General features: G+C 41.7%; 1 protein-coding gene across 8 annotated transcripts in view; it reads left to right on the plus strand.

Annotated features, from left to right (window-relative positions):
• The window catches only part of G3BP2 (G3BP stress granule assembly factor 2), an 88,668-nt gene that overhangs the window by 42,499 nt on the left and 23,129 nt on the right, over window positions 1-23,040 (plus strand). For 2 of the 8 annotated variants that reach the window (XM_082727011.1, XM_082727014.1), the window contains exon 1: window positions 11,088-11,894. The exons of 2 other annotated variants lie outside the window; for them this stretch is intronic. The gene's annotated coding sequence lies outside the window, so the exon portion shown is untranslated. Of the gene's footprint in view, window positions 1-10,751; window positions 10,816-11,087; window positions 12,091-23,040 lie in introns of those variants that run through there. 4 more of the 8 variants (XM_082727012.1, XM_082727015.1, XM_082727018.1 and 1 more) reach the window with 3 other exon arrangements.

The raw sequence follows: 23,040 nt of genomic DNA on the forward strand, positions 1-23,040 counted from the left end.
CCTCTCTGCTTGTGCTCTCTCTTTCTCTCTCCCTCTCGCAAATAAATAAGTAAAATCTTAAAAAAAAATTACCACCAAAAAAAAAAAAAATTAAATTAAATTAAACATTGAGTAGTTTACTCTTGCCAGACATGTTAAACTGTGATGGAGACTAGAAATTTCTACATATTAGTCACTTCCATTCTTGTTTTCTAGACTACAGACTATGATTTTTGGATATTTATTTATTTATTTATTTTTTATAAAACTTTTTTTTTTTTTTTTTTAGATTTTATTTATTTATTTGACAGAGCGAGATCACAAGTAGGCAGAGAGGCAGGCAGAGAGAAAGGAAGGGAAGCAGGCTCCCTGCTGAGCAGAGAGCCCGATGCGGGACTCGATCCCAGGACCCTGAGATCATGACCTGAGCCGAAGGCAGCGGCTTAACCCACTGAGCCACCCAGGCGCCCGATTTTTGGATATTTAAAATGCCTCCAGTTTTAATTTTTTAAATTTATTTTAAGACGCCTCAAGTTTTTAAATGGTGATAAATAACATCACAATGAACTTTTTATTCTTAAGATTTTATTTTTAAGTAATCTCTACATCCAATGTGTAGCTTGAACTCACAAGTCACATGCTCCGCCAAGTGAGCCAGCCGGGCACCCCCATAGTGAACTTCTTGGTGCATACTCTAAGAGGGATATATACTTAGAAGTGGAATTATGGGTTTAAGAAGTACAAACATTTTAAAGTTTTTGATATATCTTGCCAAATTACTTTTTTTAAAGGGTAAATTAACATTTACCTGCAATAGAAGTATACAAAGAGGCATGGTTTTGCATATTGGATGTTTGCATTCACAAATATTTACATGTATTTATGGTTTGCCCTTGTTTCATTTTAACAGCTCTTCATATGTGTTGAATGCTATGTACTTTCTTCCTATGAATTGGACATCCTTTACATGTTTTTTGATTGTTTGTTTGTTTTTTAAAGATATTATTTATTTATTTCACAGAGACAGATCACAAGTAGGCAGAGAGGCAGGCAGAGAGAGAGGAGGAAGCAGGCTCCCTGCTGAGCAGAGAGCCCGATGTGGGGCTCGATCCCAGGACCCTGGGATCATGACCTGAGCTGAAGGCAGAGGCTTAACCCACTGAGCCACCCAGGCACCCCAGGTTGTTTGTTTGTTTGTTTGTTTGTTTTTTAAGATTTTATTTATTTGAGAGAGAGAGTGAGCGAACGAGAGAGCACAAGCTGGGAAGGAGCAGAGGGAGGAGAAGCAGACACCCTGCTGAGCAAGGAGCCCGATGCAAGACTCAATCCAGGGATTCCCAGATCATGACCTGAGCCAAAGGTAGATGCTTAATCAGCTGAGCCACCCAGGTGCCCCTTGACTAGGTTTTCATATTGATTCATCAAATTTGATTAGCCCTTTGAATCAAATTTGTGACATAAGTGTGCAAGTCCACAGCTCATATTTATTTTGGTTATATCCTCATAATTTTCTTTATAATTGATTCTCCTGCCTCTAAGCTTAAAAAGTCATTCCTCATCTATGTCACCACTTGGGGGGAAAAATGCTAAGCAGACAAATGTACTAATATAAAAGGATGCCCAAATTATACTGTCAGGAGCAAAGTCATATCCTGCAAAATAATGTTTAATTATGATCCCACTTCTCTCCATCTGTCTTTACATATATCACACACACACACACATTTATTTATTCACTAATTATTATTTTTTTTAATGTCTCCTTTGTGGCAGAGATACATCTTTGAACAAGACAGACCAAGTTGGAGCCCTTATGGAACTAAAGTTTATTGGGGAGGCCAAAAATTTTTAAAAACCACCAAATTTGGGTTATGGACATTGGGGAGGGTGTGTGCTATGGTGAGTGCTGTGAAGTTTGTAAACTTGGCGATTCACAGACCTATTCCGCTAGGACTAATAATACATTATATGTTAGTAAAAAAATTTTTAGGGACGCCTGGGTGGCTCAGTTGGTTAAGCAGCTGCCTTCGGCTCAGGTCATGATCCCAGCGTCCTGAGATCGAGTCCCATATAGGGCTCCTTGCTCCGCAGGGAGCCTGCTTCTCCGTCTGACTCTGCCTTCCACTCTGTCTGCCTCTGCTCGCTCTCGCTCGCTCTCTCTGACAAATAAAATCTTTAAAAAAAAAAAATTTTTTTTTTAAATTAATTTAAAAAACCCACCAAACCCAGACTACATGTCAGGTAGTGAGAAGTGCTATGAACAAAAATAGAGCAGGCTAAGAGATGAAGAATGAAGGGTTTCCTCTTGATTCAGTGTTTAGAGAAGACCTAAGCTGGCCATCAGTTCAGTCAGAAAGTATTGAATTAAGTAACTAATATAATATTTTCTATAAGAGTATGAATAGAGCCACCCGGATGGCTCAGTTGGTTAAGTTTCTAACTCTTGATTTTGGCTCAGGTCCTGATCTCAGGGTGGTGGGATCAAACCCCACCTTGGCTCCACACTCAGCGGGGAGTCTGCTTGTCCTTCTCCCCCTGCCCCCCTTCGTGCTCTCTCTCAAATAAATAAATAAAATCTAGGGACACCTGGGTGGCTCAGTCGGTTAAGCCACTGCCTTTGGCTCAGGTCATGATCCCAGGGTCCTGGGATTGAGTCCCACATCGGGCTCCTTGCTTGGCATGTAGTCTGCTTCTTTCTCTGCCTCTGCCTGCCACTCTGCCTGTTTGTGCACTTATGTGCGGGCTCTCTCTCTCTCTTACAGATAAATAAATTAAAAAAAAGAAAGAAAATATTTGGAAGAATATTCAGGTCTCCGTGAATATTACCTATGGCTCTCTCATCATCCAGAAACAGCAAAGCCTCCTATGCTAGAATTCTCTGTTACTTCTCATATCTAGTTAATTATCACATTTTTTGCCACTTATACCCTCCTCAAATTTCTCTTCTCTTTGCCACTGTCTTCTCTTAAGTCCTTTTCACTTTTTGAAAGAAATATATTATTTCATTTTTATATGCTAAATGATGTCAAATGAACATGTTTCATACACAAGCGCTAACTTGGTGGGGATTCCCCTCACCAGATTGGGGACAATATGAGCATGAAAAGAAATGTTGATATTAGATTGTACAATAGGAATCCATGAGTTCACATTGATAGAAATAAAAAAATTAAAAAATAAATGGAAAAGCAGGAAAGGTCTTCCTTATAGTAGACCTGCAGCTAATAAATGTAGAAAGAATGATTTAATTAGAAAAGTCACAATTTGGCAGCCACCATAACAAAAGTCGATTGAGCCAAGAATCCTAATTGTCAATGGACGTTAAAACCGGTGGGCTCAAAGGATGATGAGAAATGGGATACGTACATAATCTCCAAGTAGTACCCTACGCAAGACACTTATTAATTACAAATAGTAACTGTGTGGTGGGGAATCCTGGGAGAGACCGATTCAGCCAGGTGAAGAAAGCTGATGTCATCATTATGGGGCAAATGGACATCAGATGCCTCCTGATGTGATGAACTGAGAAGAGCAGAACAGTACTTCTCTGGTACTTTTGCCAAAAAGACACAGTATATAAGGATATATATATAGAGAGAGACAGACAGACAGACACTAGAGGTTACCAAATTCAGTGGTGTTCTTCAAAATAATTGTCCTGGACTCTAAAACTATCATTGTTATAAAAAACAAAGACTGAGAAACTATTCCAGACTACAGAACACAAAGGTGACACGACAACTACATGGCTTTGTAATTTTTAAGGATTTATTTATTTATTTTAGAGGAATCGAGAGAACGGGCAGGAGGGGCAGAAGGTGAGGCAGAGAGGATTTCAAGCAGACTCTGCGCCAAGTGAGGAGCCCAACATGGGGCTCGACCTCACAATATTCACATCATGGCCTGGGCCAAAACCAAGAGTTGCAAGCTTAACCGAATTCGCCACGCAGGTGCCCCTGTAATCCTGGATTGTATCTGGGACCAGAAAACAATTTTTTTTCTTTTGCTATAGAGTATTAGTTGGACAATGGATGAAATTTGAATATCTGTAGATTATAGAATTGTATCAATGTTCATTTCTGATTTTGATCATTGTGTTGCAGTTATGTAAGAGAATATCTTTGTCTTTTAAGAAATACACACCAGAGGGGGCACCTGGGTGGGTCAGTGGGTTAAGCCTCTGCCTTCGGCCGGGGTCATGATCTCAGAGTCCTGGGATTGAGTCCCGCATCAGGCTCTCTGCTCAGCAGGGAGCCTGCTTCTCCCTCTCTCTCTGACTGCCTCTCTGCCTACTTGTGATCTGTTAAATAAGTAAAATTTTAAAAAAAAAGAAAAGAAAAATACACACTTAAGTGTTAGCAGTAAAGGGACATCATATCAGAAAAAAATTTAGAGTTTCTTCATAGATGCTCTTTTATAGATGGTGGTTACATGACTATCTACCAATTGTCTGACAGCATCCATAATAACCATTTACAGGTTTCTTCAAAATTCCTGGATTTGTTCACTCAGTATATACCATGGAGTGCCAGTGTATCGAGCACAGTACCGGACACAGAATGAGGCAAAAACAATTGCAAGGCAGTGTCTTCGGGGAACTGACAGACTACAGGAGATGAGCAGGTGCAGAAAGTGAGAGACGGGGGAGAGAACAAGGGGGAGAAAGAGAGACCATGAGAATGATAAAGCAAGTGTAGTAAAAACTATTGTTTGAGGGATGTAAGTGAAGGGCATATGAGAATTCATTTATTATTTTTGCAATTTTTCAGAACCTATGAATTATTTCATTCTTCTTTTTAAAAAGATTTTATTTATTTATTTGACAGAGAAAGAGATCACAAGTAGGCCCAGAGGCAGGCAGAGAGAGGTGGGGGGGAAGCAGGCTCCTCACAGAGCAGAGAGCCTGATGCGGGGTTTGATCCCAGGACCCTGCGATCATGACCTCAGCCGAAGGCAGATCCTCAACCCACGGAGCCCCCCCGATGCCCCTAGGTAATTATTTCAAAATAAAAAGTTAGAAGTGTAAAAACCACCTGGAAGAGAAAAGGATATTAAGAGGCAGTAAAAGTAGATGTTTTCGATAGACGAGAGTATTATAGACAACTTGCAAAACTTGTACCGGTATTAGGCCACAAAGAAAAATCTCAACAATTCCACAAAGCACAGAAATGTACATGTCATACTTACAAACCAAAACAAGTAAAAATTTAAAAATTAAATTTAAACATTAAAAGTATTTAGGGGTGCCTGGGTGGCTCAGTTGTTGGGCATCTGCCTTCGCCTCAGGTCATGGTTCCTGGGTCCTGGGATAGAGCCCCATGTTGGGGACTCCCTGCTCAGCGGGGAACCTGCTTCTCTCTCTCCCACTCCCCCTAATTGTGTTCCCTCTCTCGCTGTGTCTCTGTCAAAGAAATAAATAAAATCTTAAAAAATAAAATAAATGAAAATTAAAACTATTTGGACATTCTCTGTTTCAACAGTAACTGAATGAAAAAAGTGAACGTAAACTACACTTGCAAACTCCGGAGAGTAACAATAGTACTGAGTAGAACCTATAGGATGTGGCCTAGACTATAATAAGCACGGGAAAATCTAGAGTCTTTAAATTACCGTTATTATTTATCAAGAAAGAACAGAAATCTACAAATCATATACTGTTTCAGAAGTTAGGGCAGAAGCATCATAAATACCAGGTGCCCAGGACAAAGACCCTTGTGCCCTCTGCTTTCAAATGGTCACTCAGCTAATTCATGGAGACTAGGGCAGCCCCCCTTTTTTTTTTTTTTTTAAGATTTTATTTATTCATTTAAGACAGAGCAATACAGAGAGAACAAAAGCAAGAGGAGAGGGAGAGGCAGACCCCTTGCTGAGCTCGGAGTGCACCATGGGGCTCGATCCCAGGACTCTGGGATCCCGACTGGAGCTGAAGGCAGACACTTAACTGGCTGTGCCACCCAGGTGCCCTGAGGGCAGCACTATTACTCTGCCAGTACCACGTGCTGGATTTCAAAGGCAAACAACAACAGATCCTCCGTTGTGGAACTTATAGGGCATGTGTATATACAAGGAGGGAAACATCAGATATCAAATTATACATTGAAGAATTCAGTGTTGGGTACAAGTACAAAGTGCTGTTTGGTATCCCTAGCGCAGTATCACTTGACAGTACCCTCTGTGGTCATGGTCTCTCTACTGCCTTTCTCCGAGTCTCCCTTTTTTACAGTGTCTCTCTGGCTGTCTTGTTCTATTTTTCTCTCTTTCCTCCTCTTGCTCTCTCTTTTCTCTCCATCCCTCCCTCTCCCCAGTCCCTGAAGACACTACGTTTCAATTATTTTTGCCTTATGCCCAGCCTAGTGCCCTGCCTGATGCATTGGCCCGCAGCGGTGGCTGTGGAATGAATGGACCCCAGGAGTTGAAAGAATCCTATTTGTTAATTAAGTGCACATTCTTCCAGGCAACCCGTAGATCACCATTTGAAACATGTATGTACACATTTTTTAGAAGTTTTATTTATTTATTTAAGAGCAAGAGCATGTGAACGGGAGAGGGACAGAGCAAATCTCGAGTAGACTCCCTGCCCAGTGCAGAGCCTGACAGGGGGCTTGATGCCATGACTGGGAGACCATGTCCCCAGCCCAAACCAAGAGTCAGATGCTCAACTGACTAAGCCACCCAGGTGCCCCATACATTTCCATTTGAAATTCTGTTTCCATTTGAAATTCATTCTGTTTATTTAGGAAAAAAAAAAAAATCTAGAAGAGACTCTAGGAACTACAGAATATACAGAGAGTACCAAATAATCACAAAATACAGCTTACACAAGCTGGTAGACTGTTTAAGCAGCATTAGGTCAACTCAAATTCTAAGAAGGATAGTTTGTGGATGGGAAAATCACACCTACCTCATCTTTAGAATGCTTGAGTGTGATTTTTCAGGAGGAGTAATTGGAGAAACCGATAGATGCGATTAACTTTGATCTTTCACGGACGTTTGATAAAGGTTCGCATCCAAGATCCACCCCTGGGGCAGGAAATATGACCGAAGTGTCAAACTGGAGAGTGGTTGTAGAAGAGAAAAACTGGTTAAGAGAAGAGGTGGAAGTAACATAAGGACTAGATCAGGTAGGTCTTGTTTGCCAGTCAGGACTTGGAATTTTATTTTACATATTATTATTTTTTTTTTTAAAGATTTTATTTATTTATTTGACAGAGAAAGATCACAAGTAGGCAGAGTGGCAGGCAGAGAGAGAGAGAGAGAGGGAAGCAGGCTCCCTGCTGAGCAGAGAGCCCGATGCGGGACTCGATCCCAGGACCCTGAGATCATGACCTGAGCCGAAGGCAGCGGCTTAACCCACTGAGCCACCCAGGTGCCCCTACATATTATTATTTTTTAAAGATTTTATTTATTTACTTGACAGAGAGGGAGTGAGCAGAAGTTGGGGGAGCAGCAGGCATAGCAAGGAGCCTGATGCACGGGGCTCAGGATAGGACCCCGGGGATCATGACCCTCACCAAAGGCAGACGCTTAACGACCGAGCCATCCAGGCATCCCAGGACTTGGGTTTTTTTAATTGTGTTGCCTTTGGAAGGTTTGGAAAATGTCATCTGATTATAGCTATAAAGGATCTGGCTGCTGCGTCTGTGAGACTAGACTATAGAGGCATAAGCATGGAAGCATCAAGACCAAATGGGGGGCGCCTAGATGGCTCAGTGGGTTAAAGCCTCTGCCTTCGGCTCAGGTCATGATCTCGGGGTCTGGGATCGAGCGCTGCATCGGGCTCTCTGCTCAGCAGGGAGCCTGCTTCCCCCTCTCTGTCTGCTGCTCTGCCTACTTGTGATCTCTGTCAAATAAATAAAATCTTAAAAAAAAAAAAAAAAGACCAAATGGAAGGCTGTTGTAGTAGGTGATGGTGGCCTGGACCATGATAATAGTAGTGATAGTGATGAGAAGTGTTTAATCCAGATTAAATATCAATCAATGGTAGAGGGAATAGAAGTTTATGATGATTAGCCAGCCATGTGGTGTAAGAGTCAAGAGTGACTTAAAGGTTTTTGGCTTGAGCCACTGAATGAATGCAATTCATACTGCTCTTCCTGGCTTACAGTCTATTAGGGGAGAGAGTGTTTCATGGAGGTTGTACTTGAAGGGCAGGGATATTAGGAGGCTACTGGAATCATTCTGGAGAGATGAAAGGGTCCTGAACCTGGGCAGAGGCTATAAGTATGGAGAGGCATTCAAACGGCACAGACTTGAGAGATATTTAGGAAATAAAAATCACTACTTTCGAAAAGTTTATGGTTTTTTACTAAAATTGAGGATAGCTGAATCTTTTTGCCCCCAATAATTCACTTACTGATATTTATTCTAGAGCAGGGTTTCCTGAGGCCTGTTTTTGGGTAGCCCTAGAGCTAGGTGAAAAATGTTTCTTCTTATTTACTTATTTATTTGATAGCGAGAATGAGAAGTATTTCTTTTTTGTTTTTCTTTTCCAAGAGAGTGCAAGGAGGGAGGGGCAAAGGGAGAGAATTTATTTATTTATTTATTTATTACGATTTATTTATTTTAGTGGGGCCTGGGTGGCTCAGTCAATTAAGCACCTGTCTTTGGCTCAGGTCATGATCTCTAGGTCCCGGGATTGAGCCCCATGTTCAGTTCCCAGCTCATTCAGGGGTCTGCTTCTCCCTCTCTCTGCCTCTCCCTTTTTGTGCTCTGTCTCTGTCTCAAATGAATATAAAATCTTTTTAAAAATATTTATTTTAGAGAGAGCTCACACCCAAGTGGAGGGAAGAGCAAAGGGAGAGGGAGAGAGAGAACCTCAAGCAGACTCCCCGTTGAGTGCGGAGCCTAAGGCCAGACTCCATCTCACAACCCTGAGATCATGTCTCACAACCCTGAGATCATGTCTCACAACCCTGAGATCATGACCTGAGCTGAAACCAGGAGTCTGATGCTCAACTGGCTGAGCCACCCAGATGGCCCTGTTTCTTTACATTTTTAAAGGATTTTATTTATTTTTATTTATTTTTTAATATTTTATTTTTAAATCAGAGTGAGAGTGAGCACAAGCAGTGGGAGTGGCAGGAAAAAGGAGAACCAGACTCCCTGTTGAGCAAGGAGCCAGATGCAGGACTGGATTCCAGGACCCTAGGATCATGACCTGAGCGGAAGGCAGCCGCTTAACTGACTGAGCAACCCAGGCATCCCACATTATTTTAAAGGATTTTAAAGGGAGTAAGGTGGGATATGTAATAAAGACCATTTGTGGGCCTTAAAACCTAAAATATTCATTCTCTGGTCCTTTACAATGTAAGTTTGCCAACTCATGCCTTAGGTCAGTGGTTTTTTTTTTTTTAAGATTTTATTTATTTATTTGACAGAGAGAGAGATCACAAGTAGGCAGAGAGGTAGGCAGAGAGAGAGGGAGAGAGAGAAGGAAGCAGGCTCCCTGCTGAGCAGAGAGCCCCATCGGGGCTTGATCCCAGACCCTGAGATTCTGACCTGAGCTGAAGGTAGAGGCTTAACCCACTGAGCCACCCAGGCACCCCCCCCCCTTTTTTTTAAAAAGATTTTTATTTTTAAGTAATCTCTACACCCAACATGGGGCTTGAACTCCGAGCCCTGACATCAAGAGTTGCGTGCTTCACTGACTGAGCCACCCAAGTGGATTTTTAAAGTGTGGCTAAGAGAGCAGCAATAGCATCATCACTTGGGAACTTGTTAGAAATGTAAATTCTCAGGTCTCAACACAGACTTGATGAATCGGAAACCCTGGGAGTGGGGCTCAGCAGTCTGTGGTTTAACTAGCCCTCCAGGTGATTTTGATGTAAGTTAATTTCTGAGAAACATTGCCCTAGAGAAGCTTTTTTCTATCTATGCACCAGGATCCATTGTCAGGAAGAACAATGGTTGTGAATAAGAACGCCAAACTGGGGGCACCTGGGTGGCTCATTGGGTTAAGTCTCTGCCTTTGGATCAGGTCATGATTTCAGGGTCCTGGGATAGAGCCCTTCATCAGGCTCTGTGCTTGGCAGGGAGCCTGCTTCCCCTTCTCTCTCTGCCTGCGTCTCTGCCTACTTGTGATCTCTGTCAAATAAATAAAATCTTTTAAAAAAAGAACCCCAATCTGGAAACAATCAAAATATCAATCAGCAGTAGAGGAGATAAATAAATCATGGCAATTAATACTTTGACAGTATTCTACAGCCCGTGGTTAAGGGCATGGAGTGTGATGGTGACTGCTTATATTTGAATCCCAGCTCCACCCAGACGTAGCTGTGTGACCTTGGCAAGTTATTTCATCTCTTTAAACTTCAGCTTCCTCATCTGTAAAATGGGCATAAAATAGTAACTACTCTATATAAGGTTATGTTTAAACAATTGCTTATGCTTGTTATGCTTAAACCATTACATAAAGTACTTTGAAGAGTGCCTGGTACAGAAGTATTTGATTTAAAGGGAAACCTTCATGTAATATGCTATGCTTCAAAAGAAAAAAAAAGTCAAAGTTGATTTCATAAAAGTTACGGTCTGCTGAAATATTCTTCATGTAACAAAATTATTAAGCAATAAGCAAACTAAGGTAAAAACTGCAGTTTTTGGAGGTTCAGGTGTTGTGTGTCTGTAAATCTCAGTTTTCACACGTGGAAAATACCTTAAAACTGTTCTTGAAACTGATGAAATGTCTATTCCCCCATCATGTTTGGTACATGGGCATGTAATAAATGTGTTTTCCTTTTCTAATTGCCCTTTCATTTCTTCCATCATTTTCTCAGCCCTTCCTTCCAAAACTGCCTCTGCTGTCTTGGTATTCTTGGGAGCAACATTGCCAGAACGAAGGTGCGAAGCGGCTTCCTTGACTATCAGATTTGGCTTTTTCCATGAATCAAGGTCACGAGTGTCCGCGTCTAGTGTTTTCCCAGCTATGCCCTGGGGCCACGCGTGGGCCTAGATCTAGGACAGGGCTGTAATCCTGATACCGCCTGGGATTTCAGCCTTTTAGCAGCCTTAGCATGTAAAACGCTTAGTATGTATTCAGCCACAGCTAAATACAAAACACGCACACAAAGAAATAGATTTCTTCCCCCTCTGTCCGGGCCATCCCAGGGCCTAGCCCCCGGCAGGCTCCAGGACCTACACCGCGCTCAGCTGTTAGGCTGGATTTGACCTTCTGGGTGGAGTTTAATACCTCCATTTCCCAGGACGGGTTCATACACAGTGCAGGCGAGTTTGGGGCGCAAACAGCTGAAACCCCTGGCTGCGTTTTCCGGTCTCGAGCGGCAACCTGCAGGCACCTGGTTCGGAGAGAAAATGACCGAGGTCCTGCCCTCTCAACATTCATAACCGAAGGGGACCAGGAACCTCGCTCTCCAGCAGACGCCGCCAAAGCCGCGGCCAACCGGTTCCCGTCGGGTCGCGGTCTGGAAGGGCGGCGAGGCCAGCGCCGTAGGGCATTAGAAAGGCAGCCTCCTTGTGACGTCAAATCAGCGGACTCTCGCCGCGGCTTCAGGCCGGTTCCGGTTCCCCGGCTTTCTGGGCGCGAGAGTACGTGAGCGCGGCGGCGTTCTGCGCGTGCTCCGCAGAGAAACGCGAGAGGGTTGGGTCCGGCGCGCGAAGGAGATGCGTGATTGGCTGAAGCCGTGCTGGGGGGTTCCCCAGCCCTTTCGGCAGGGGTAAAACAATAAGAGGGGGCGGCGGCAAAGGGGGCGGGCCGTCCGTGTTCCTTGTCGCTCGCCGCAGCGCCTGGCGCCCGGGAAGAGGTGGTTGTAAGGGAGACGAGCTCGCGGCTCTCCGGCTTCCGAGGCTTGGGGTTCGTCGGAGGGAGGGGGCGGCGAGCGAGAAGAATCCGCTGCGGCCGGTCTTCGGCGACTCTCCTGCTGACCTCCGCGCGACGTACCCGCCGCCGCTGTTGGTTGGAGGTGTGTACGGGGGCCGGGAAGGGAGGCCGGTGTGGTGGTCGGAAGGGGACATTCCGTTCGCGCGCCGCGGCTCGAGGCAACCGTCCTGTGCGTGAGCCGTAGTGTCGGAGGTGGTCGCGGCGGAGACAGACATTGTTCTCGCCGGCTGCCTGCGCTGCCGTGTGGGCGCGTTTAGGAGCCAAACCTTTCCTCCCAGGTGAGGATGGGAGGCCGCGTGGGAGGGGGGCGACCGGCGCGCGTCCTGCGGACGGAGGGCCCGGAGGGCACAGGTGGGGCCCGGATTTGTGGGAGCTGAAGTGGCGAGCCGCGAACGGGGCCGCAGCAGCTCCCGGAGGCGCGCTGGTGCAGGCTGACTGCGGGACGTGGAGGAGCAGGCTCTCGGGGAGGAGGTCTTGGGGTGGGAGCCCACCAGCCCGGTCTCCGAGCCGTCTGCGTCTCTCGTTCCCGGTTTCAGGGGAGCGGGGAGGCCGTCGCCGCCCCGCCCGTGGGGGAGGGGAGAACAGGCTGTGTCGGCGGAGGCAGAAGCGACGCAGATGCGAAAGTAGCGGCCTCCGGGCACCATTTCTGTGCACCGACACAGAATCCGGGTTTGAAGGCGGCCGCCGCGTTGCTCACCCGGTACCTGGAGCTCCGCGGTCTTCGGACGACCCCCCACCCGGGGGGGGAGGTTATCCCTAACGTGTTCAACCACCGAGGCTGTATCTGACATACACCTTCTTCCTGCTCGTTTTATGCAGACAATTCCGTATTGACCCAGGAATGGGAAAGATGTTTGAGTGCTTTGGGAAATGGGTTTCTTCCCGTTCTCCCACTTGGGGGGGGGGCGGTAGGAAGGATGGTCAACGGCAAGACCGTGAACTAACTAGATTGTGTTGATTTTTGTTTGTCGAATCGGATAGAATTTTATCTGCGTCTTTAAAAGCAGATTTTTAAAGATGGCTCTGTGCCGATTTGGAGCGAATATAGATTTGCATCTAGTTTTCCGCATAGATCAATTCCCCCCACCCCAAGGCATACCTAATTTCTTAACAGATTTTTTTTTTTTTTTGAGGGTAGGTTCCTTTGCTCCCTTTAAAAAACAACGACAGCAAAACTCGTGGACCGAAGCTGCGGTGATGGCAGAGTTGACCCCCCCTCCCCCCAAGTTAGGATTTCAAATACTGCTTTTAGGTTCAAGGCTCTCTACACACCGTGCTAGTCCTCCAATTGCTAGCATTGCCTGTACCTGAAACCGGGAACCATCAGCTGCACTTAGGGAGCCCCGTATGTTAGAGGGAAAGATGGAATTCCTTGTCTAGCTCCATATTTGGCAGTTAATATAGCTTTGGACATGTGAACAAAGTTTCTAAGTAAACGCTTGGCCGTGTTAGTATCCAGTGGTCCTTTTGATGTCCAGAATTCCTGATTTTCAAAGATACACGGTATGATTAGTTTGAATTTCTTAGAACTGGATTATGTTTAGTTTCTTTGGTGATATTACCTTCCTGTTTTCTTAAATTTGGGGGATTAGTCACGTGTATTCCTGTGTTATGATTTAGTCTCTAGAGGCTGTTTAATTCTGAAAGGCTGTAAGGAATTGGGAGGATAAGGACTTCAAATGGGCTGCTTATTAAGAGTTGTTATGGTTCCGGTTTTTAAACATTTGGGGTTGAAGTATTAGTGGTGAACAAGTCTTAAGAGTGGAGAGAACCAGAATATTTGTGGGGTACTTAAGAATCAGAAGTAGAAGAAAGGAGAAGAAATAAAGTCTTTAAATAATTTGATATTCTAATTTAGTGTTTACTAGTAGTTTGATTCTTGAGTTTCAGTGATAATGGCCCTGTTGGTAGCAAGAAATACTCTTTATCCATATTTTGCTTATGAGAAATCAAAAACGAAAACTAACATATCAGTGGCTGAAAATCTGTAAATACTAATGGTGTGTTTAGATTTTTTTTTTTTAAAGGTGATCCTTCATAATTGAGGGTCTGAGATTTTTTTTTTTTTTTAAGGTTTTATCTATTTATTTGACAGACAAAGATCACAAGGGGCGGGGGTGGGGGTGGGAAGCAGGCTCCTCTGGGAGCAGAGAGCCCGATGCGGGACTCAATCCCAGGACCCTGGGATCATGACCGGAGCTGAAGGCAGAGGCCTTAACCTACTGAGCCACCCAGGAGTCTCTGGTGTGTTTAGATTCTTAACAGCTTTCTTTATCCTGCGAAATTGTTGCTGTTGATTACTCATTATCAGGATTGAACATTAATTCTCTCTTAGGTTACTTTAAGACTTCCCACATTTTACACTGAGTTGATACAGAGGTGGAGAATGACCCCTTTTCAAGGCTGGGTTTCGGAGGTACAAACTTAAGGGTTGCTTTTGAATTTAAATTCAGTAGAATTTAATTGACAAAGTTTGGTTCTTATCCCAGAACTCTGGACTGGCTTCAGAAGCGATAGTTGTTGTTTCTTGACAGCTGTTGATATCCTCAGTTTATTCATATCTTTTAATTTCTAGATAGTTTACCTTATTTTGGTACATCATCATAGATATTTTGGGATGACTCTTGGATTTTTTTTTTTTTGTATTATGTTACTGTCCTCTCCTTTTTCACATATCCCAACAGTATCAAATAAGCTAGCAGTTGGACTTCAAAAGATTTTTATATTTGCATCCATAGCTGTTCCTTTTAAATGTTTGTTCTTAACCAGGTGTAGTGAAAATACCACTAGAGACAGGAGACTTGATTTTAAATCCTCTTATAACTCTGAGGGACTTTCTAAACTCCTTTCCTTAGGCTCTCTAACCATCAGTTTCGTTTTCTCCAAATGAAGTTAAATATCCTATCTATTTCAAGGAGATAAAGGAATATGTAGGTTACTTGTTAAACTTTAAAGGGTAATATAAATATATGCTTTTGTTTTCGTGGCATAGCTTTTCCTTTTCATAATGCTTGGTCAATTTTAAGAGCTTCTGAACTTCAAAGTTTGCCTCCTTCGTTTTGGGGTCTGAGAAAAGTCTTACTTAATCTACAGCTACCTTTTATTTATTTATTTCTACCACTGATGCTTAGATCTTGTTTGTGATATTTTCATTCTGTGGTCTGCCACAACAAAGGTTTCAGCCTTTTTTTTTTTTTTAAGATTTTATTTATTTATTTGACAGAGATCACAAGTAGGCAGAGAGGCAGGCAGAGAGAGAGGAGGAAGCAGGCTCCCTGCTGAGCAAAGAGCCCAGACAGTGGGCTCCATTGGTGCACTCCGAGATCAGGAAGCCTAAGGCAGAGCCTCAACCCACTGAGCCACTCAGGTGCTCTGAAGGTTTCAGCTTTAAATAGCTATTCATCGTTGGGGGCGACTGGTTGGTTCAATTGGTAGAACATGGGACTCTTGATCTTAACAGTTCAGGATTACTTAAAAATAAAAAATCCTAAATGGTGTCTGCGTGGCTCAGTCGTTAAGTATCTACCTTCAGCTCAGGTCATGTGGGATTCAGCCCAGCATTGGGCTTCCTGCTTGGTGGGGAGACTCCTTTTCCCTCTCCTACTCCCCCTGCGTGTGTTCCCTCTCTCTCTCTCTCTCTCTCTCTCTCTCAAATAAATGGATAAAATATTTTTTAAAATCTTAAAAAGGTTCATTGCTGTTTTGATTGGTGAAAACCTCTGTAGTTTCGGAAAGTTGTTTTAATATGTGGTTAGGTGTGGAGATTGGGAATAGTCCGTGGCTCAGTGAGAAATGGCCTGGACCTGACTAGTGTGCCCCCCAGCTCTGAGTAAGGGCCTCTAGAGGGGAAAGGGAGTTAAGTATCCAATCTCCTATTAAGTATCCAATAGCAGAGATAAGTGTCCTAGCATAGACATAGCCTTTGGTAACATAGTTTCTTTATTAGAAAGAAATGCATCCTGCTCCTAGAGATCTTACTCTTTTTATAGAAATCAAGATATGGTACATGTAACTTTACAGCGCAGAAAGAAGACTTTTGTAGATTTAAAAATTTTTGTAATTTTCTTTTTATTTCCTGTTTTTTGTTGTTTTTGTTTTGTAAGATGACATACTATCTCAGCTTCTCAGCGATTTTCATTTTGGCTATTTTTTCAAAACATTGAAATGGCCATCAAAATAAGATATGAAATTGGGACGCCTGGGTGGCTCAGTTGGTTGAGCAGCTGCCTTCGGCTCAGGTCATGATCCCAGCGTCCTGGGATCGAGTCCCGCATCGGGCTCCTTGCTCCACAGGGAGCCTGCTTCCCCCCCTGCCTCTGCCTGCCATTCTGTCTGCCTGTGCTTGCTCTCTCGCCCTCTCTCTCTGATAAATAAATAAAATCTTTAAAAAAAAATAAGATATGAAATTTCATATCAGTAATTTGCCCTGAGTGATTCCCCCACCCCCAACTGCTTGACCAAAGATGCCACAGTTATCACTCTTTATAAATGGTGGTCAGGACACTCCAGGCTCCTCAAAGATTGAATTTTTGACTGCGTTTTGATGTTTATATATTGTGGTTGCGGCCAGGTGTTTGAAGTTAACAGTAATAGTTAGATTTTATGATTTATATTGATCTAGTCATTTTATCAATGTATGGAGAAGTTCCTTTAATGAGAATGGACATGCCATTGCAGAGATCTCCAAGATTAAAAAGAACTGATGGAATATGACATCATTTTTTTGTGTTACCACGTTTTTTTTTTAATTGTAATCTGCTCTGAAAACTATTTTGCTATAGTAGATCTAAAAAATTAATTCATTTTCTTGCCCAAGTGTATACATAGCCTTTACTACATTATTGAAATCATACCTTGTAAATTTTATACTGTGTTTAGTGTTTTCTTCGATGGTTTTAATGTCTGATAGTATATTTTAATGACTGCATATGAATTGATGATTTATATTATAGTCTGGGCTCAGTTTATTATATTTTTGTTTCAAAGACCATTAATACCAGGTTACAAAAAAATTATATCAAATAAGCATATCAGATGTTTTTTAAATCAGCTTTTGGAAACCTTGGAGAGTGTATCTTAGAATCCTAGGCAATAAGCTTTTCTTTTATCTTTTACTTTTTTTTCCCAGTGAGTTTTTCTTTACTACTCATTCTGTAATTGGCTCAGTTTTAATTTCAGCATGCTATTAGTCTGTTTTCCCCATCTCTCAGCCTCCTCAGTCCCATCTTCAATTAGTTGGTAATATTTAAACACACTTAAAACTTGAACCATAAATTGTCACTAATGTAGGCATAATGTCAGGGATTGCCTTTTTGTTTTACTATTAGTGGTGAATGACTTCTCACACTCTTGGCCTTTATTCTAGAGTCTTTTTTTTTTTTTAATTTTTTATTTTTTATAAACATATATTTTTTCCCCAGGGGTACAGGTCTGTGAATCGCCAGGTTTACACACTTCACAGCACTCACCAAAGCACATACTCATTTTTTTTTTTTTTTTTTAAATTTATTTGTCAGAGAGAGAGAGAGCACAGGCAGACAGAGTGGCAGTCAGGGTCAGAGGGAGAAGCAGGCTCCCTGCCGAGCAAGGAGCCCGATGTGGGACTCCATTCCAGGATGCCAGGATCATGACCCGAGCCGGAGGCAGCCGCTTAAGCAACTGAGCCACCCAGGCGTCCCTCATTTTTTTTTTTTTTTAAGTTTAGTTATTTCTTTTAGTAATCTCTACACCTGTGTGTAGAGATTTTGCTCATACTCAAAATCCCCAGATTAAGAGTGCTTGTTCTACTGACAGAGCCAACCAGGCACCCCTAGAGCCATGTTTTCTAACCAATGACATACATGTATCTGTTAGAAGGTTATCAGAAATTAAATGAAAATTTTAGAGTAGGATTTAATGTTTTACCGGTGGTGTTACGAATTGGTATATAGCTTGCACTGTTTTCTTTTTCCTCTAGACCCATGAGGTTTTTTTGTTTTGTTTTGTTTAAATCATGCTTTTTTCCAAAGATGGGGTTTGTAAATTATTCTGAAGTTTAATTATTACTTTTGCGGACTGTATTTTGTTCACATTTATAACTTTATTTCCCCCTGTTTTTAATGAGTGCATAATTTTCTATTTTATAGCTTTCCATTTTCCTGTTGATGGACATTTAGACTGCTTTATTTTCTTTTGTGGCAGTGAAACAACTTTGAATATACATCTTTGTGAAATTGCATGTCTGTTTCTTTGTAGTGTATCTTAGAAGTGGAATTATTCGTTATATGCTTTCATTTTTAATCAATTTTATTAAAACCATAAAATTACATCTCCAGAGGCGCCTGGGTGGCTCAGTGGGTTAAGCCTCTGCCTTTGGCTCAGGTCATGTTCTCAGGGTCCTGAGATCAAGCCCCGCATCGGGCTCTCTGCTCAGCCAGGAGCCTGCTTCCCCTCCTCTCTCTGCCTGCCTCTCTGCCTACTTGTGATCTTTGTCAAATACATAAATAAAATGTTTAAAAAAAAATTACATCTCCGAAAGGTTATAACAGTTTATATTTTCACCAACACTGTGGAAGAGCCCATTAACCCACACCCTTACAGTACTGGATATTACCAGTAATTGTCATTTTTGTTAATTTTATATGTAAAAGGTGTCAACTTTGAATAAATTGCTTTTTTTTTTGAACTGGATGTTCTTGATTTCAGGGTATCATGGTTCCCTTACATTGCATTTTCAATAAATGTTCATGAAATGATTGACATAATGAAGCATGATTGTATTGCTATATTTAAAATTTGAGGAATAATTTATTAGTAGAGATGACTCTTGTGCAGTTTAATGACTTTAGACAGACCTAGAGTCATGGAACCATGACCAACCACAGTCAAGATAGTAAGATAGTCCCATTACCCCGGAAGTTCTCTCCTGTTCCTTTATAGTCCTTTCTACCTCCAGCCTTTGATCTGATTTAACCCTATAGTTTTGCATTTTACAGAATGTTCTATCAGTAGAATCAGGTAATACCAACTTTTTAGCTTTCAGTAATGCTTTTTTTTTTTTTTTTTTTTTTAAGTTACGCAAGGTCGGGGTTTTTTTCTGGATACAAATCTTTTATCGGATATGTATTCTACAGATAGTTTTTTTCAGACTGGCTTGTCTTTTCATTTTCTAAACGATGACTTTTTAAATGAGGGGTTGTACATTTTGATGGAGGTCCAATTTGCAGGGTTTTTATTTTCCTTTCTTTTTGTGTCTTATCTAAAATCTTTACTTAACCTAAGGCTAGAAAAGTTTTCTTCTAGAACCCTAGAATTTTAGGTTTTACATTTGTCTGTGGTCCCATTTCAAAATAATTTTTGTACGTGGGTGCCAAGTATGAGTCAGACTTCCTTTTGTTTTTAATGTGCGGATGTCAGGTTGTGCCCAAATCATTTGTTGAAAAGATAAAATTACCTTTGAAAAGAAATTGGCTATATTGTGTGGGTTTGTTGTAATGCTCATTTGGCGGGGGGGGATTTCTAAAAGTTCTTAAAATTATTTGTGCCAAAACTGCTATACTTGATTTGTTTGGACCTTTAATCTCAAAACTCTCTGAATTCATATTACGGGAGTAGTAAGTATTCTTGTAGATGACTGTGTACGAATATGCATTTACATATAAATAAGCACAGGACTGTAGCTGATGGACTTTATTTTTTATTTTAAAAGATTTTATTCATTTGAGAAAGAGACCGAGCACAGGCAGGAGGGGGAAGGGCAGAGGGAAAGGGAGAAGCAGACTCCCTGCTGAGCTTGGAGCCTGACATGGGGCTCAATCCCAGATCCAGGAGATCATGATCTGAGCTGAAGGCAGACACCTAACCATCTGAGCCACCCAAGTGCCCTAGTGATTGACTTTAAAGATAGCTTGAGGGGACCTGGGTAGCTCAGTCATTAAGTGTCTGCCTTCCGCTCAGGTCATGATCCCGGGGTCCTGGGATTGAGCCCTGCTTGGCAGGAAGCCTGTTTCTCCCTCTCCCACTCTCCATGCTTGTGTTGCCTCTCTCACTGTGTCTGTCTCTGTCAAATAAATAAAATCTTAAAAAGAATAAAGATCATTTGAAATTGCATGCTTAATGTGTTTAATCTATTCATTAACATTCCGTCATAGTTTTATTCATTAGCTATTGAAGTATCTTCTTAGTTTAGTTGTTGCTTCTCTTAGGGCTTTAGTATCAGAATTGTTGAGCAGATTTTTTTAATCCTATTAAGTGCACAGCAATGGTGGATGCTGCAAAGATTATTAAGTCTTGAGTATCTCCTGGAAGCATAACATTGCTGGGATTATGCTTTTAGCATTAGCATGGAGTCGTTTTAGGAATAGGAGAGGGATGTGCCTGTACTCATGTACATATATTATTAGGATTGAGTGCATTAATAAGAGCTAGAAGACATCTGCCATACTAAGAGGAAGAAATGGTTAATCCTTCTTCGTGGACCCTAGTTAGGAAAACCAGAGATGGAATTGGAATGAGATCTTGAGCAGATTTTTGAAGAGTAAACAGGGGCAGGATTTGGTGGCGTGAGGTTTTGAGGAGATAGTCATCCCCTAAAGATTTTCTTTTAGCTTTGGCTCGAGATACTTATTCATTGTTTGCATGTCCAGTTTTTATGCCTGTTCCAATTTTCAAATGGTATATTCTTTGTGATAGGGCCGTAGCATTTAGCACATAGTTGTGTGTAGGAATTTTGTCTCCCACTGGACTTTAAATTTCTCTGGAGCAGCAGATCAAGTCCTTCATGTTCATCACTGTTTTTCCTTGAGTAGTTTGTGATACATGTATAGTAGACATTCATTGACTCTTGGAAGAATTTGTGTTTCCCACCTGTTCATCCATCTTAGGTTGAATGAAATAAGACAGTGGCCTAAAGGATGAAAATTGCCGGTTTGGGGAATGGTGGTCAGTGGCATAGTGTTCTTTGAACACAGAATTTGTTACAGAGGTGAAAAGTGTGATGGGAAATAAATTTGCAGAATTTATTGGGACCATGAATGTCAGACTGGATCTGTGGCATGCTTTATAATTCAAATTAAATGCAGGTGTTTGAATTTTACTCTATTAATGTATTCTGCACATGATAAAGAGGCTTGGAAGATTAGAGGAAGATGTAGAGTATAAATTCAGTGGGAGTGGAAAGAATGGGGCAAATTCCAAGAGACTTTTGAGTTGTCAGGATTTCACAGTTTGAAGCTTAAAGAAGGAAAGTCACTTAGAACTGAGCATTCTACCCAAGAAGATGGTGGCATCATTAACAGAAATACCGAAAGCATTTTGAGGGATGCATATATTGGTATCCTGTGAGGGCATGTAAGGATATTAGGCATGGGGTTAAAATAAAATTTGAGTTCATGGTAGATACTAGATTTGCATTTAGGTAGATAAGAGAGCTAAAGCCATTAGACTCTGAAATTGCCAGGTTAGAAGACAAAACTTTGAGAACTTCTGCATTTTGGTGAGAAGTTGCCTTGTGGTAGAAATCTAGAAGCATTAGGAGGAGGTTATCAACATGCCAATGCAGACAAGTGGAAGACTGGAAAGTCGCTGTATTTTTTAAGAATTGTGATTTTCCAGTTTTCCGTGCCAATAGTGCTCTTGCAGACATGAAAACCCGCTGGACTTTGTGCAAGAAGTGTGGCAAGCACCAACCCCACAAAGTGACACAGTACAAGAAAGGCAAAGATTTTCTTTATGCCTAGGGAAAGTGGCGTTATGACAGGAAGCAGCATGGCTGTGGTGGGCAGACTAAGTGGATTTTCTGGAAAAAGGCTAAAACTACGCGAAGAAGATTGTCCTATGGCTTGAATGTGTTGAGCCCATTTGCAGATCTAAGAGAATGCTGGCTATTAAAAGATGCAAGCATTTTGAACTAGGAGGAGATAAGAAGAGAAAAGCTTTTAAGATGGAAATAAAGTAGTGGCCATCAATTTTTTAAAATTGTGACTTTTCAGAGAATGATATTTAAGGGAGAGCTCAGATTATATTTGAGAGGAGAAATGAGGAAGATTAATGCAGTTAGTAATTTAGGGAACAATGTGATTAATAAAGTGCCATGAAGACAACTCAAAGTACTTGGAGAATTCAAAGGAAAGACAGAGTTTATAGAAGAACCAAGAAAGATTTTCAGGGTACCCCAAAATGCGTAGAATTTCAGTCATTACAGATAGGAAGTTATGGAATGAGTGTTGGAGTAGGAATCAAAGGTCTTGGTTCTTGCTTAATAGACTTAGAATCCTAGTGTTGGAACAACACTATAACTAGACTAACAATATGTCTATCAATAGACTAACAATATGTCTATCTAGACATAGATTATTATACTATATTTCTGTTAAATTTAGTCAGTCTCTGAAATAAATACTTACAAAGCTGGCTATTTATGAAGTAGCTCTATTCTGGTTATTTTTGCATTAACTTGAACCTAAATCTACCCTTTGAACGTAACTACTGTTCAGCCAGTATTTAACTTTTACAAAGAATTGTCAGTTCATTTTAGACATTACATCTCTGTTGTGGGCAGCTCCATTATACTAGTGATTCACCAAACTTACTTTTAACCAAGAAGTAAGCAAAAAACCCAAGTACTTAACTAAAAGCTGAAGTTTTATTAGTCAAAGAAGGAACCAAAAATTCCTTTGGTTGCTGACAGTTTTTTTTTTTTTTTTTTTTAAGTTATTTGAAATCACAGTATATTATAGGATGAAGCCCAGCATGACTTTCTTTCTTGTATATATGTTTACTTTTCTTTCTCTCTTCCACTTCCCTCTCAATGGTACTAAAAGATTCAGAAAAGATAGTGAGAATTGATAGCAATTTCCCATGAGAGCTGGAGTAGATATGTTTCCGGCATTAGTCTGGGCAAAGGGAGAGGAATCATTTTAAGAAATGAGAATGAATTAAAAGGGGACACCTGGGTGGCTCAGTGAGTTAAAGCCTCTGCCTTCCTCTCAGGTCATAGTCCCAGGGTCCTGGGTTCGAGCCCCACATCAGGCTCTCTGTTCAGCAGGGAGCCTGCTTCCTCCTCTCTCTCTCTGCCTGTCTCTGCCTACTTGTAATATCTGTCAAACGAATAAATAAGATCTTTTAAAAAAAAAAATGAAGTAAAGGTTGTTGATGAAGATACAGGATATATGGGATTTTAAGTGGGATAAAGGTGGAAAGTAGAATGATGATCTTTGAAGTAGTTGAGACTCTAAATAGTGAGGGAAACC

This window comes from Mustela nivalis (assembly GCF_964662115.1).
Source record: "Mustela nivalis genome assembly, chromosome: 4".
NCBI lineage: Eukaryota > Metazoa > Chordata > Mammalia > Carnivora > Mustelidae > Mustela > Mustela nivalis.